Genomic DNA, 15,694 nt, shown 5'->3' on the forward strand with positions numbered 1-15,694 from the left:
TCAAAATAATATAACTATATAGGGAATTTAATAAGATGTTAAAATTTTAAAGAAAACATTTAGAGGAGGCCTCTCTTCAAGTACAATTCTCAGGGGTCAGAAAGAATGTTCAGAGAATCGGACAAAGTGTCTCTTCAGTGGCTGGAGCAATAGTGCAATAGTGCGGTACCTACCTGCCTTCCATGTGGCTGACCCAGGTTTGAGCCCCAGCAAACAAATGGTTCTCAGAGCCCTGCCAGGAGTAATTCCTGAGCAAAGAGCCTACAGCAGGCTCTGAGCAATGCTGGGCATAGCACCAAACACCAAAAACTACGAATGAAAACAACAAACAAAATCTCTTTGTGGTTGCCCAGCTATCGGTGAGATTTCATATTCCCAGAGAAAAAGTATAAATACTGGGGAAAGATGACATCTAAGATACTTCATTATACTTAATTGACCTTAAGACTGACAAGGCATTCAACTAAACAGTTGAATCTCTTTTTCAACTAGTTGAACACTTTTTCTTAAAAAAAAATAATAAAGTAGGAGCTGGAGCTACAGTACAGCTGGTAGGGCATTTGCCTTGTACATGGCTGACCCAAATTTGATTCACAGCATCCCATATGGTCACCTGAGCACCACCAGGAATAATTCCTGAGTGCAAAGACAAGAGTAACCCCTGTGTATCGCCAGGTGTGACCCAAAAAGCCAAAAAAATTAAAATAAAGTGAGAAAGAGAGAAAGAAAAAGGGGAAGGGAGAAAGGGAGGGAGGGAGGGAGGGAGGGAGGGAGGGAGGGAGGGAGGGAGGGAAGGCAGGCAGGCAGGAAGGAAGGAAGGAAGGAAGGAAGGAAGGAAGGAAGGAAGGAAGGAAGGAAGGAAGGAAGGAAGGAAGGAAGGAAGAGATAGTATAGCTGGTTGGGCGCTTGCCTTGCACACAGCTGACTAAAGTTTGATCCCCAGCACCCAACTATGGTCCTCCAAGCCCTACCACAAGTGATTCCCTCAGTAGAGCCAGCAGAAAATCCTGAATACTGCCGGGTGTGGCCCAAAAATCCAAATAATAAATAGAAAGTAAAACACTACCTTAGTGTCGAACTGACAAACAATAGAATGGGATTAGGACAGAAACGTATATCCAGCTTACCTGTTTTCTCAAGCTGGGTCCAATTCAAACTCTTGAAATAAACTTGCAATTAAAAACCAGTTAATACAGGGACCAGAGAAATAATACATCAGGTAGGGAGCTAGCCTTGTACACAGCCAACCTGGGTTTGATCCCCAGCAACTTGGGGTTGGTCCCCAGGTACTGCCAGGAGTAATTCCTGAGTGCAGAGTCAAGAGTAACTCAAGCATCACCAGGTGTGGCCCCCCAAAAGTAAAATAAAAACGAGTTAGTATCACAAGACTGTGTCCTTGCACAAATTAAGCTCTCATTACATATGAAGAAATATTTTAAAAATCAGTTATCTTGGTGAATCAAGTGTAATAGGCCTCTAGTAGTGTTATTCTAAGCACCATTTCTGGAGAAGGAGAGTGTCTTAGGAGCACATCAGAGCTCTGAAAGGATGTTCTTGAAAAGACTTTCCCAAATCTGATAGACTGCCAAATCCTGAGGCTAAAAACATTAAGCTATTAAGATGCAGCTAATTACATCTTTTCACAGTCCATAGACCATTAGACAGCTATGAAGATTCCTCTAAGCAAATATGAGAGAGATGAGGCTTTCTAAGGGGCTGGAGAGACAATGCTGGGGTTAAGGTGCTTGCCTTGCAGGATGCTGATGCTGGTTCAGTCCCAGGCACTGCATATGCACCCCACCCCACCACACACACATACGAGCACTTTCAGTAGTAAGCAGAGTCAGCAGTAGCCTGAGTACTGTCAAGTGTAGGTCATATCCAGCCCTCTCTCAGCCCAAACACACAAAAGAAATGAGGCTTTTCAAAAGAAATTCATATACCTTCATTTTCTCCTTTATCTAACATCATTTTCCACCCCAGTACCCTCCTCTCAAGCCTAGCTGTTTCTTGTTTTACACTATGACCCATTTTCTTTAGTTTCAAAAGAGAATGTCATTTTCAAACTTTTTAATTGAGCTAATTCAACAAATTCATTTAACATTACCATCCAGTACACACACGCAAATCAGACTAAAAGTCTATATAGTTTTAATAAGTCTGGTATTGTTTATTCTTTTTTTCATGGGTGGGGGGGTCCCTAAACCAGCACTCAGGGAGCACAAGGACATCCCTCACACAGTCCAACTGTGAGGCCAGATGGTTCCATACACACTGCCAAGCAATTTAAGAACTGCAATTTAAGAGGTGTCTTTAATGAGTAGACTCCATTGGCAAGGACAACAAAAACAAATACAAACAAATGAAGCTACATCAAATTAAAAAAAAAAAAGTTTTGCCTGGCAATAGGAACTAGAGCTAAAATTAAAAGACATCAAACTACGGCTGGAGCAATAAATAGTAAAATGGTAGAGCACTTTCCTTGCAAGCGGTAGGCCAGGGTTTGATCCCCGTACCCCATAAGATCCCCCGAGCACAATAGAAGTAATCCCTGAGTGCAGAAACAGGAGTAATCCCAGAGCACTGCAGGGTGTGACCCAAAAACAAACAACAAAAAGACACCATACTGAATGGAGAGAATATTTCACACCATATAACAAAGGGTTAATATTCAAGATATCTTAAAGCACTTGCAAAGCTTAACAAAAACAATAAAAAAATAATAATAATCTCATCAAGCAAAAAGGAATGCCCTGTCACAGAGGCGGGGTGAGGCTGGAGGAAGATGGGCTGGGGGTGATGGGGGGAGTTCTGGGACCATTGGTGGTAGAAAATGGACAATGGTTGAGAAATGGGCACTCAACCACTGTTTAAGTGGTTTGTAATGCAAGCACAAATGTTTGTAAGTCTGTAACTGTGCCTCATGGTGGTTCACTAATAAAAAAATTTTTAAATAATAATAATAATAATAATAATCTTATCAAAAACTAGGGAGAGGAGGCCATATGGATGACCAGGAGGCATATGAAAGAGTGTTCCTCATCATCTGTTATCAGGAAAATGAAAATCAAAACAATCATGAGATAAGCTCTCACAGCATTGAGAATGGCACATATATAAGACTAGAAACATGGACCAACAGTGTTGGTGGGAATGTGGTGAAAAGGAAGCCCTCGTTCATTGTTGATGGGAATGTCATCTGTTTGGCTCAGCCTCTAAGGAAAACAGGAGTCTTTTCAAAAAATTAAGGTTAGGGTAGCGATTCCCTTTGACTCAGCAATTCTACTTCTTGGCATCTATCCAAAACAGAAAAACAATCACCTGAAAAGATATGTTCACACCTATGTTCACTGCAGTGCCAAGTACAACAGCCAGAATATGTAAACAACCCAAATGTTCAATGACAGAAGAATAAAGTTGTGGTATATTGTTATTTTTAAAAGACACAATCTTGGGGCTGGAGCAATAGCACAGCAGGTAGGACATTTGCCTTGCACACAGCCAACCCAGGTTCAATTCCCAGCATCCCATATGGTCCCCTGAGCACCACCAGGAGTAATTCCTGAGTGCAGAGCCAGGAGTAATCCCTGTGCATCGCCAGGTGTGACCCAAAAAGGAAAAAAAAAAAAAAAGACACAATCTTTAAGTTTGCTACAAACTGAATGAAACAGGAAAGCATCTTCTGAGTGAAAAAAGTTAGGAGTGGTCAAAACTATAGCACAACGGGTAGATGCTCATACTGCATGTGGTTGACCTGGGTTGGAATCCCAGCATCCCATATAATCCCCTGTTGGAATCCCTGCTGGCACTGTTATCAAACCACCTGGTTGGTGCCACCTGTTAGGCAATCCTCCTGGGGTTCTTCTGGGGCGAGAGGGTTTTGAAGACACTGGTGCAGAGATGGAGAAGAAAGCACCCAAAAGAGTGCCATCTCTTTATAATTTGTAATTGCTATAGTTCAGTTAATAGAATTTACTGAATTATTTGCCCATCCATAGTTACTACCAGATCTGGCTTGACTTTGGGCCATCCCTGCCACCTCCCTGGTCCTCACAGAGGGCTTATGTTGGGATTGCCTATCACCTTGCAACCACTGTTACCACTCTCTGAAAGAAGAAATACAAATGGCCAAAAGGCACGTGAAAAAATGCTCTGCATGGCTAATCATCAGGGAGATGCAAGTCAAAACAACAATGAGACATCATCTCATGGCAATAGAGACTGGCACACTTCAAAAAGAACAAGAACAACCAGTACTAGCACAGATGTGGGGAGAGAGGGACTCTCATTCATTGTTAGTGGGAATGCTGACTGGTCCAGCCTTATGGAAAACAATATGGGTATACCTCAAAAAACTAGCAATTGAGCTTCCATATGATCCAGCAATACTACTTTGGGAATATACCTTAGGGGTCCAAAACCACACAACAGAAATGACATCTGTACTTCTATGCTCATTGCAGCACTATTCAAAATATCCAGAATCTGGAAACAACCCAAGTGCCCAAGAACAGATGACTGGTTAAAGAAACTATGTACGTCTGCACAATGGAATACCACACAGCCACCAGGAAAAATAAAGTCATCAAGATGAAGAGACTATCATGCTGAATGAAATGAGTCAGAAGGAGAGGGACAGAGATAACATGATTGCATTCATTTGTGGGGTATAAAAAAAATAAGGTATGAGACGAATACCCAAGGACATAGAAACAAGGGCCAGTAGGATTGGTCCACATTTGGAAGCCTGCCTCAAGTACTGGGGGAGAAGGCAGTTGGGATTGAGAAGGGACCACAATGACAATGATAGTTGCTAATGTTCACTCTGGATAAGAACACCTGTTATAAAGGGGAGCCCTCCACACCCCAAGGGACCCAGCTCCAGTAGCCGAAAACCTCTAGAACCCAACTGCCACCACACTCAAGTCCGTTCCCCACAAACTCAGGCCAAGCCTCACATACAAGCGAACATATTCCTGGACCGCACAGCAGTCGCATGATACATCATAAGACATTTTTCCATAAAAGACAATACAAAATATATTATTTCAACTGTGCTTTGGGACAGGGATTGGGACTTGCGATGGAAACATCCCAAATTTGATGGTGGAAAAGTATAATGTTGGTGGGATTGGTTTTTGAATATTAACTATAATCAAATATTACAGTGAACCACCTTATAAAATAAAAAAAAATTGTTTAAAGAACTGCCTGTTGAAAGTAGGTAAAGGAACAAACCTGATTACTTTCAGTAACTGTATTAAAATCATAATGCACAAAAGGAGAGAGAAAAGAAGAAAAGTGCCTGCCATAGAGGCAGGCTAGTCCTTAAGGTACATTGAAGACAAGGTCGGCAAAACCCTCCACGACATTGTAGCCAACAGTATCTTCAAAGATGACACGCCACTGGCCAAGCAAGTGAAAACAGAGATAGATAAATGGGACTACCTTAACTAAGAAGCTTCAGCACCTCAAAAGAAACAGTGACCAAGGTGCAAAGACAGTCTACAGAACGGGGAAAGGGTCTTTACCCAATACCCATCCGATAAGGGGTTGATATCAAGGATATACAAGGCACTGGTTGACCTCCACAAGAAAACTGCCGACCCGATCAAAAAATGGGGTGATGAAATGAACAGAAACTTTCCCAAAGAAGAAATCCAAATGGCTGAGAGGCACATGAGAAAATGCTCTACATCACTAATCATCAGGGAGATGCAGATCAAAACAACAATGAGATACCATCTCACACCACAGAGACTGGCCCACATCCAAAAAGCAAAAGCATCCAGTGTTGGCTCTTCTTCAACTGCTGGTGGGAATGCTGACTGGTTCAGCCCTTTTGGAAAACAATATGGATGATTCTCAAAAAATTAGAAATTGAGCTCCCATTTGACCCAGCAATATCACTCCTGGGAATATATTCCGGAGATGCAAAAAGGTATAGTAGAAATGACATGTGCATTTGTATGTTCACTGCAGCACTGTTTACAATAGCCAAAATCTGGAAAAAAACGGAGTGCCCAAAAACAGATAACTGGTTAAAGAAACTTTGGTACATCTACACAATGAAATACTATGCAGCTGTTAGAAAAGACGAAGTCATGAAATTTGCATATAAGTGGATCAACATGGGAAGTATTATGTTGAGTGAAATGAGTCATAAAGAAAGAAACAGACATAGAAAGATCGCATTCATACGTGGAATATAAAATAGCAGAATGGGACACTAACACCCAGGAGTAGTAGAAATAAGAACCAGGAGGTCTGCCCCACAGCTTGGAAATTGGCCTCATGCTGGGGGAAAAGGCAGCTGAGACAGAGAAGGGAACAGCTAGTAGAGAATTTTGGGAGGACCCACTTAGGTTGAAAGCTGCATACCAAAAGTAGACTATAGACTGAACATGATGGCCACTCAATACTTCTGTTGCAAACTACTACACCCAATAGGAGAAAGAACAAAAGGGAATGCCCTGCCGCAGAGGCAGGTTGCGGTGGTGGGGGTTGGGGTGGGGGTGGTGGGAGGGATACTGGAAACATTTGTTGGGGAGAATGGGCACTGGTGGAGGGATGTAAACCAAATGCAAACATGAAAGTTCATAAGTTTGTAACTGTACCTCATGGTGATTCATTAATAAAAAAATAAAAGAGAAAAAAAATTTTTTTAAAAAAGAGGCAGGCTAGGAGTAGGAGTGGTGGCAGGAGTAGGGGCACTGGTGGTGGGAAATGTACAATGGTGGAGGGATGGGTGTTGCAACATTCTATGACCAAAACCCAACCAGGAACAGCTTTGTAACTGTGTTATCTCATGGTGACTCAAACAAACAAACAAAAAAGTAATAACCCAGGATGTCACTTAACAATAAAGAACATACATTAGGTCATACATTAACAAAATGTATAAGTACCCAAAACAGAGACAGACAGGGGCTGGAGCGATAGTACGGTGCGTAGGGCATTTGCCTTGAATGCAGCCAACCAGGGTTCAATCCCCGGCATCTCATATGGTTCCCCAAGCACTGTCAGGGGTAATTACTGAGTGCTGTCCCAGGAGTGACCCAAAAAGCAAAAAAAAAAAACAGAGACAGACAGTACGACAGTACAGGAGGTTAATGAGCTTGCCTTGCATGCTCACCGACATGGACCCCCAGTACTGCAGGAGTTGGTCCTCTAAGAACCTGCAGGTATCACTACTGAACAGAGCCAGGAGAGCCCAAAGCACACCGGGGTGTGGCCCAACCCACCCAACAATTACATTCCTTGTTAATCTAAGTGTTAATCTAACATTAATCTAGATTAACACTTAGATCATTAAAAAAGTGTCAAATCTAAGAAACTGTCAACAGTGAGAAGGGAACCAACAAGGCATGATTACACAGCAAAAATATAAACATTCACACCGTTATAACCAATTTTTTTTTTTCAGGGAAAGGACAAATGTAGAGGTTACTGAACCCACTCGAGAAATTGACGATTAATGGGATTTCGTGATCGTGATACTCAATGTTACCTCAACTGGAGAAAAAAATAAATTGCCATGAAGCCAGAAAGACAATACAAAGGGCAACACATTTGCATTGTAAGTAGCTGACCCCAGTTTGATCACCAGAACTGCGTATGGTCTCACAGCATAGAACCAGAAGAAAATCCTGAAAACAGCCAGATGTGGCCTAAAAACTAAACAACAAAGACTAGAATCAAATTTGTTGAATTGTTTTTAAAAACTTTTAGGTAAGGTGCTTGTCTTGCATGCAGCTGACCTGGATTCAATCCCTGTTACCACATATAGGTTCCCTGAGTCCCACCAAAAGTGATCCCTGAGAGTAGAGAAAGAAGTACTTATACCCTGCAATCTGTGGGGTGTGGCCCAAAAGCCAAACAAATGAAAGTAAAGAAAAATAAAGTTTTTTCCAGGATTAATTACCATCCCATTATCATACTGATCAACTTTTAATTCAAAAAGTATTTGCTGAACATTTATTAGACAATACAGGAATATATGGCAATTCTCATCCTCAAAAAACTTTCAATGTCAATTTGTAAGGCTAACTATTTAAGATAGAAATGTTATTTTCTTTAAATAAAACATACAATGTTATAGAAAACAAAGGCATGTTCATAATAAATAACCTTTTGAAGGAATATTCTCAATTTATACTGCCTGTTTGGAATGGTTACTTTTGTAATATGAGGTAAAGAAAAATCAAACCATCTTATCTAACAAGTTTTTCCACAAAATCATTTAAAGAATGTAATAGTTAGTAGCAAACTGACAGCATATAAGCTGTGTTTTGCCCATAGATATTTTGCCTGTCAGGATTTTAAAACACCTAAATTTGGAGCTAACATTTAAAATGGATAGACCTCACATTATAAATCTGGGTTTCTGAACTTTGCTGAAAATCTGATGATTTAACACAAGCATAGACATGCATCCCTCCTGGCAAAAACTGAGCACTGATTCAGTTTGGGGAAAATAAAGAAAGACATGATTACAACATGATTACGGCTGGAATTGAACGGAGCACCCCGTTCAATTTCAGGTACAATGTAAGTCCCCTGGGAGGAATGATCCCTGAGCACAGATGAGTGTGCCCTGCTCCTACCCCCAAAAGAGAACCTCATGTTTTATTATTAGAAATAAGCGCATAAATCATTGTATTAAGTTATGATTTTGCAATATGACAGATGTAAATGAGAATCAAGTAAGACGGAAGCATAGGGAAGAGGTGGTCCATTCTGTTATGAATAAGGCTGTTTGGGAAATTTTCTGGATCAGGCACCACTTAAGTTATGTTTTTAGCAGCAACTTTTCTAGGTAAATGGGGCACTGTAGCACTGTCCTGTAGCACTGTCCTCCCGTTGTTCATCGATTTGCTTGAGCGGGCACCAGTAACATCTCACAACAAACTGTAAGACTTGTTACTGTTTTTGGCATATAAAATACATCACGGGTAGCTTTGCTGTGCAGGTAAACAGGGCAAAGGAGGATATTTTAGATAGAGCAGCATGCAAGGGTACCATATTAAATATTATAGCACAGATTAAATCAAGTAAATTTGAAAACATGCTGTTATTTCTAAAGACAGACAGAAGCTTTATCATAAAGGACTTTTGTATCTCATGTCAAGGAATGTGAGTTTCAAACTTACTGTCACTGTCATCCTGTTGCTAATAGATTTGCTCAAGCGGGCACCAGTAATGTCTCCATTGTGAAACTTGTTGTTACTGATTTTTTTTTCTTTTTGGGTCACACCTGGCGATGCACAGGGGTCACTCCTGGCTCTGCACTCAGGAATTACCCCTGGCCGTGCTCAGGGGACCATATGGGATGCTGGGATTTGAACCCCGCTGGCCGTGTGCAAAGCAAACGCCCTACCCGCTGTGCTATCTCTCCAGCCCCTGTTGTTACTGATTTTAGCATATCAAATACGCCACAGGAAGCTTGCCAGGCTCTACTGTGCGGGCGTGATACTCTAGGTAGATTGCCAGGCTCTCCGAGATGGGTGGAGGAATCAAACCTGGATCAGCCTTGTGCAAGGCAAATGCCCTACCCACTGTACTATCACTTATACTACACATCTGTATTGTTCCCATAAAGCCTTTAAAGAGACTTCTGATTCAGATGGGAGAAGAAATAAGAATGGGAAAAGGATACAACAGCTGATCCCTTCTTCCTCCTCGCATGCCAATTACTACTCAACCTGAAGAGCTCTCGTTATGTCTATTTTATGCAAGAGTGTTCTACCTTAATATTATTTTAGACAAAAAAAGTTATTAAAACTTTTCTTTTCATGAAAGGAGGTTTGGGACCAGACCCAGTGGTGCTCGGAAACTATTCCTGGCTGCATTCAAGACTGACTCCTAGTGGTGGGGGACCTTATATGGTCCCAGAAATCAAACTGAAGTGAACAGCATGCAAGGCAATGCCTTACTTCCTGTGCTATAGCTGTCTGATCCCAAGAGTTCTTTTTAAAGCTTTAACAAGAGTCAGAGAGATAGTAAGGAGCTTGTCTTACATCCTGCCAACCCTGGTTTGACTAGGGTCCCCCCCAAACACCACCAGGGGTCACTCGGGAGCACATGAGCAAAAACAAACTTTTTTAACAAAAAAAGTTGGATGGTAAGATTAGCATTTTAGAAAGATGACAACAAGCCAAAGATGACTGAGAGAGAAAAGTATAAGCCAAAAGGAAAGAACACTAAATGACAATGACAACAAAAAATCAAGTGAATTTATTCCGAGTAATGACAGCAGTAATATTCCAAAAATTAATTTTCTGTTTTGGGGCTACATCCAATGGTGCTTTGGGCTTACTCCTGGCTCTGCACTCAGACACCACTCCTGGCAAACTAGGGGAACAACACAGGGTCCCAGGGATGGAACAGGTAGTCTTCATACAAGGCAAGCACCCTTGCCCACTGTACTTTCTCTCCAGCCCCACAAAAATCTTCATATCTACTACCTCGTGCCAAGTAGTCTACTACATACTAGGTTTAAGGTTTTTTTAAAAGATAAATTTAAAAATTAAATAAAAACTGGACTGGAAAGGTAGTACAGTGCGTAAAGAGCTGGCTTTACATGCCCAGCCTGGGTTCAATCCCAGGCATTCCAAGTGGTCCCCCATGTACTGCCAGAAGAAATTTCTAGGTACAGAGCAAGGAGTAACTCCTGAGTATCACGAGTGACCCAAAAGCCAAAAATAAACAAAAAGGAATGATAATTGATTAAAATGAGAAGGAAAAATGGAATTAAGTTTGGTGGGTGATTTGAAAAAATGCATATGTAACTGTGGTTTAAACTTAAATAAGACCTGGCAGGGGAGTCAATAGGTTGGAGTACACGCTTTGCATGTGAGTGACTTGGGTTTGATCCAGGGTACATGGCTCTATGAGCACAGCCCCTGAGCTCTGCCAGGTCTCACCCTAAAACAAAATTAATAAACTTAAAATCAAAATACCTACTCTTCAATAAGCTACAACCAAACTTTTAATTTTTTTTTTTCTTTTTGGGTCACACCCAGCAATGCTCAAGGGTTACTCCTGCCTCTGCACTCAGGAATTGCTCCTGGCAGTGCTTGGGGGACCATATGGGATGCCGGGGATCGAACCCGGGTCGGCCGCGTGCAAGGCAGACGCCCTACCTGCTGTGCTATCGCTCCGGCCCCTACAACCAAACTTTTAAAAGATGTTAGGGAGGTATAGGCTAAAATGCAAAGATTTTAGTTATAACTGTACTTCATAAACAATGTTCCCAGAGTATTTGGTAAAGATATATACCAAATATATATAAATCTGAACCATTCTTGAATGCCATTATATTAAAAGTTAAAACCTGATTCCTTAGGAATCTGAATTTCAACCAAAACTATAAAGAAAATATGACAGGTTTTAGCTTTCAGTAGACTGAAAGAAAGCAAAAGTTTACCTAGGGGAACCTTTGAAATTCATAGAATCAAGGAATGGCAAAAAGGAATAGCAACAATATTTAGGTCACATTATTTATATAACTGCTAACTAGCATATGGTCATCAAGCTTATCAATTATTCACCGCTACTAGGTTAAGTATGCAATGAGTTCACTATACAGTACTCATAGCTAGTGGATCAATTTCTTAGCAGATTTACAGAATAGATATGAAGAGTTTATATGAATAAACTCAAGCATTGACAAGTATGAATGTCTAGACTATTTGTTGATTCAAAGATGAAAGAAATTCATTGTTATTTCTACAAAACTGGTTTTACAACATATTTGCCTTTCTTGATAATGAACTTAAGAGAATATGTGGAGCAGAAGAGAACCCTTACGTTCGATAGTACAAGGGTTAATGGGCGTACCTCACATGCAGCTGGCCCCAGTTCAATCTCCAGCTCCACCAGGAGAACACTGTAATAGATGGCCCAAATACTCTACACTCAATGTATCTTATTTTCAGTACTGATCCTGGCAGGAATTTCAAATATTTTTGACAGAGATGTTGGAGCAATGGTACAGCAGGTAGTGCTTGCCTTGCACACAGCCAACTCAGGTTGGATCCTTGGCTCCACATATGATCCCCTGAGACAAATCAGGAGTGATCCTTGAATACTAAGGCAGAAATAAACTCAAAGCACTGCCAGGCATGGCCACAAAAAGTAAACAAAAATGTTTTTTGTTAGATTATTATTAACATTAAGTATACAAACTTAACGAATTAATTAAAAATCAACTCTAGTATTTCCCATTAAAGAGCAGATCAAAGGTCTGTTAGCTAGTATGGTGGGTTAGTACTTGCCTTGTACAAGGCTGACCTGGGTTCAGTCCCAGAAAAACATATGGTCCCTTGAGCACTGTCAGGAGTATTCCCAGGGCAGAGCTAGGAAAAAGCTCTAAGCACTGCTGGCTGCAGCCCCCAAACAAACAGTAAAAATAGATCATGTGTGTGTCTTAAAAGAAGATTATTTAAAAAAAAAAAAAAAGTAGAAGGCCAGAGCAATAGTAAAGGGTGTAGGGAATTTGCCTTGCAGACAGCCAACACTGGGTTCAATAACCAACACCTCATATGGCCCCCTGAGCCCTGAAAGGAGTGATCCCTCAGTGTCGAGCCAGGAAAAGCCCTGTGCAACACTGTAGCTCAAATTTAAAAATTTTTGAATTTAAATTAAAAAAAAAAAAGTGATCAAATGCTATTTACAACTTCCAAATAGCTGACTATAAGTTACAAAATGCCCTGGTAACATCAAAAGCTGGTCATCACTCAAGTGTATTGTGAAATTTTGTACGTTATAAAGTAACACCTGCATAAACCTATGGTTTGGAAGAAAATAAAAGCAGTAACTAAAACAATGATCAGAAAATAATGATTCTCAAAGTATCTTTGAGATAAGTATAATAAGAAGGGGCATGTAAGTGTTTGCATTTATAGAATTTTTTTAAAAATTGAAATGATGGGGAATAAAAATATTACCTGAGGGCAGGAAATTCAGACAAAAGTTCCCTATTCCTGGTGAAAGCAAGTAGTCAGTTGCCAGGGTTTCTGAGACTCCTCTGGTACTCACTTAGGTGATTATGAAATTCACAGCACACCAATCTCCACCACAGCCAGCAGGGATCGCTGTAGGGAATGGGTACACAGGGGACACAGAAGGGAGCAAGTTTAAGGGAAGGAAGAGGAAAGGAATGATATGATAAAAATATTTAGCTGTGATGCACTTAAAAGAACACAGTTGTATTTCACACTAGACTAATCAAAGGTAAATGTTGCTTAAACTCTATTATAAATTAACCACTTATGATTTTCTTCATTCTAACACTAATATCACAACTATTCTATAATACATTTAAATTTTTATACTAAATTATTAGCAAAAAATGAGAGAGAGATAGTTGTGCAAACATTTATACAAAGACTGAACTGAATGATTTAAAACTGAGTGAAACCAATTAAGAAAAGAACTCTGAGCGACAAGCAATCTTCAAATACAAAATGTCAAATTAGTTTACTACTACATTCTCTAGTTAAAACTGTAATACTGGGATGCAGCTTAGTGGCACAGTGTATACTCTGCATGCATGGGACCTAATTGTGATTCCTGACAACTGGCAGGGATTCATGGGCAACACAGGTTGCATGATAATCTCTCTCTCTATATATATGTATTATATATGTATATCATGTATATAAATATACATATAATATACATATATAAAACATGCCCCATGATAAAATATTGTACTATAACCCCAGCAAATGAAAGGGGGAATGGACAAAGTGAAAAAATAATTCTTTTTAAGGATTTTAAAAAAAACTTTGATTATGGTTTGGTGGTTGTAGTTTTTTGTTGTTGTTGTTCTTTTTTTTGGGCAGGGGGTAGGGCTCTCAGTGGGACTTGGGCACAAGGATGGAATTCAGACATCCCACTAGCTCAGGCTACTGAGTTACCTCTCTGGCTCTATTTCTTAGTTTAGTTAGGGGGTGTGGGGTTCTTATGTCAACTTTAAAAATCTGCCCCATTGTATTAAGGGTAGGGATTGAGATGTAGCATAGCAGTAGAACACTGGTCTTGCATGTTTATACTAATTTCATGGTGAGGGCTGTGGTGGATTGGGGTCAAAATCTGATGGGATGTATTCCCATGGGAAAATCAGAGGAATCCTGAAACACTGGTGGTAGGACTGGTATAGTACTCTAACTATAACTTCAATACTACTAGTAAACTATATAATGCTTCCATTAAAATGTTTTAAGGGTCAGAGAAATAGTACAGCATGAAGGGTGCTTGCCTCGTATACAGCCAACCTTGGGTTTGGTCCCTGGCACCACATATGGTCCCAAATGTCACCAGGAGCAAATAGCCAGGACTAAGCTGTGGGCACAAAAATAGATGTGACCCAAAACCCAAAGGGCAAAAATAGAAAAACACAACAGCAGAGTAAGGGACATAGATAAATGGGCTGAACCAAATGCTTTGTAAGCAGGAGATACAAGTTTGAGTCCTAGCCACTATATGGATACCCAATTACCAAAGGGAGTGGTTCCAAGCAGTATGTGAGCACTGGTGAGTGTGGCCGAAAAATGAAAGATTTATCTTCGACTTATGAAGGCCCCTTTTTATAGTATGGAGTAGTTATACAAAGTGTATCAGAATAAATTTGGAGCAGAAAGTCAATTTAGTAAATAAAACATAGATCTACAATTTGTTTTGTTTTTTTCTTTTGGGGAACCCACACTTAATAGTGTTTAGGGGCCATTCCTAGCTGCAAGTCTGGGGGGGTCACTCCTGGCATTGCTCAGGGAAATATGTGGGATTAGGGATCAAACCTGAGCCTCCTGCATACCAAAAACATGCACTTCAGACATTGATTCCTCTTCAGTTCAGATTTGCCAAATTTTTTAATCCCTGGATTTTTTTGTTGTTGGTTTTATTTTTTAATTGGGGGTATACCAGCTGTACTTTTGGCTCTGTGCTCAGGAGCTACTCCTGGCTGGGCTCAGCTGTGATGCTGGAGCTCAAACCCAAGTAGGCCACATGGAAGGGAAGTGCCCTACGCACTTGCAGTACCTCACAGGCCCCATAAATCATTGAATTTTACCCCTAAACACTGTGTGTGAGGGGAAGAACAGATGGATTTGTTTGTTTGTTTGCTTGCTTGTTTTAGAGCCACACTAAACTATGCTCAAAGCTTACTCCTGGCAGTACTCAAGAGGTCTAATGTGCAGTGCTATGAAAAGAACCCAGGTTGGCAGTGTGTAAACCACCTTGCTCTCTATCTCTCCAGCCCTAAATATTTAATTTTTTTGAGTGAAGCAAAACAGTTTTTATATAAAGGAATTGCTTAGAGAAGTGTGAGAGAATAAAGAGAGAAATACCTTAACCTTTCTTTACAGTTTTTAGCTTTATTTTGTTTTGTTTTTGTTCTGGGCCACACCCTGTGATGCTCAAGAGTTACTCCTGGCTCTACACTCAGGAATTAACTTTTCTAACAGTGCCTGGTGGACCATATGGGATACCAGGAATCAAACCTGGGTCAACTCCATGCAAGGCAAACACCCTACCTGCTGCACTAGATCTCCTGCCCCAACATGTAATTCTTAACACTAAAATTTTACTTAAAACAAATTTACTTATAGACAATAGAGGCACGTGCTCTCTACCCCATTAGGCCTGGTGTGCAAAGGCTGCCAACAGCAGCTTTCTAAGGAGTGTCTGC

The 15,694-nt window shown here is 40.5% G+C and overlaps 1 protein-coding gene across 2 annotated transcripts in view; it reads right to left on the reverse strand.

Annotated features, from left to right (window-relative positions):
• Positions 1-15,694, reverse strand: part of BLTP3B (bridge-like lipid transfer protein family member 3B) — a 100,093-nt gene that overhangs the window by 72,614 nt on the left and 11,785 nt on the right. The window contains exon 2 of one of the 2 annotated variants that reach the window (XM_055118014.1): positions 12,951-13,097. The exons of the other annotated variant lie outside the window; for it this stretch is intronic. The gene's annotated coding sequence lies outside the window, so the exon portion shown is untranslated. The remainder of the gene's footprint in view (positions 1-12,950; positions 13,098-15,694) is intronic. 2 annotated transcript variants of the gene reach the window in all.

This window comes from Sorex araneus, chromosome 10, assembly GCF_027595985.1.
Source record: "Sorex araneus isolate mSorAra2 chromosome 10, mSorAra2.pri, whole genome shotgun sequence".
NCBI lineage: Eukaryota > Metazoa > Chordata > Mammalia > Eulipotyphla > Soricidae > Sorex > Sorex araneus.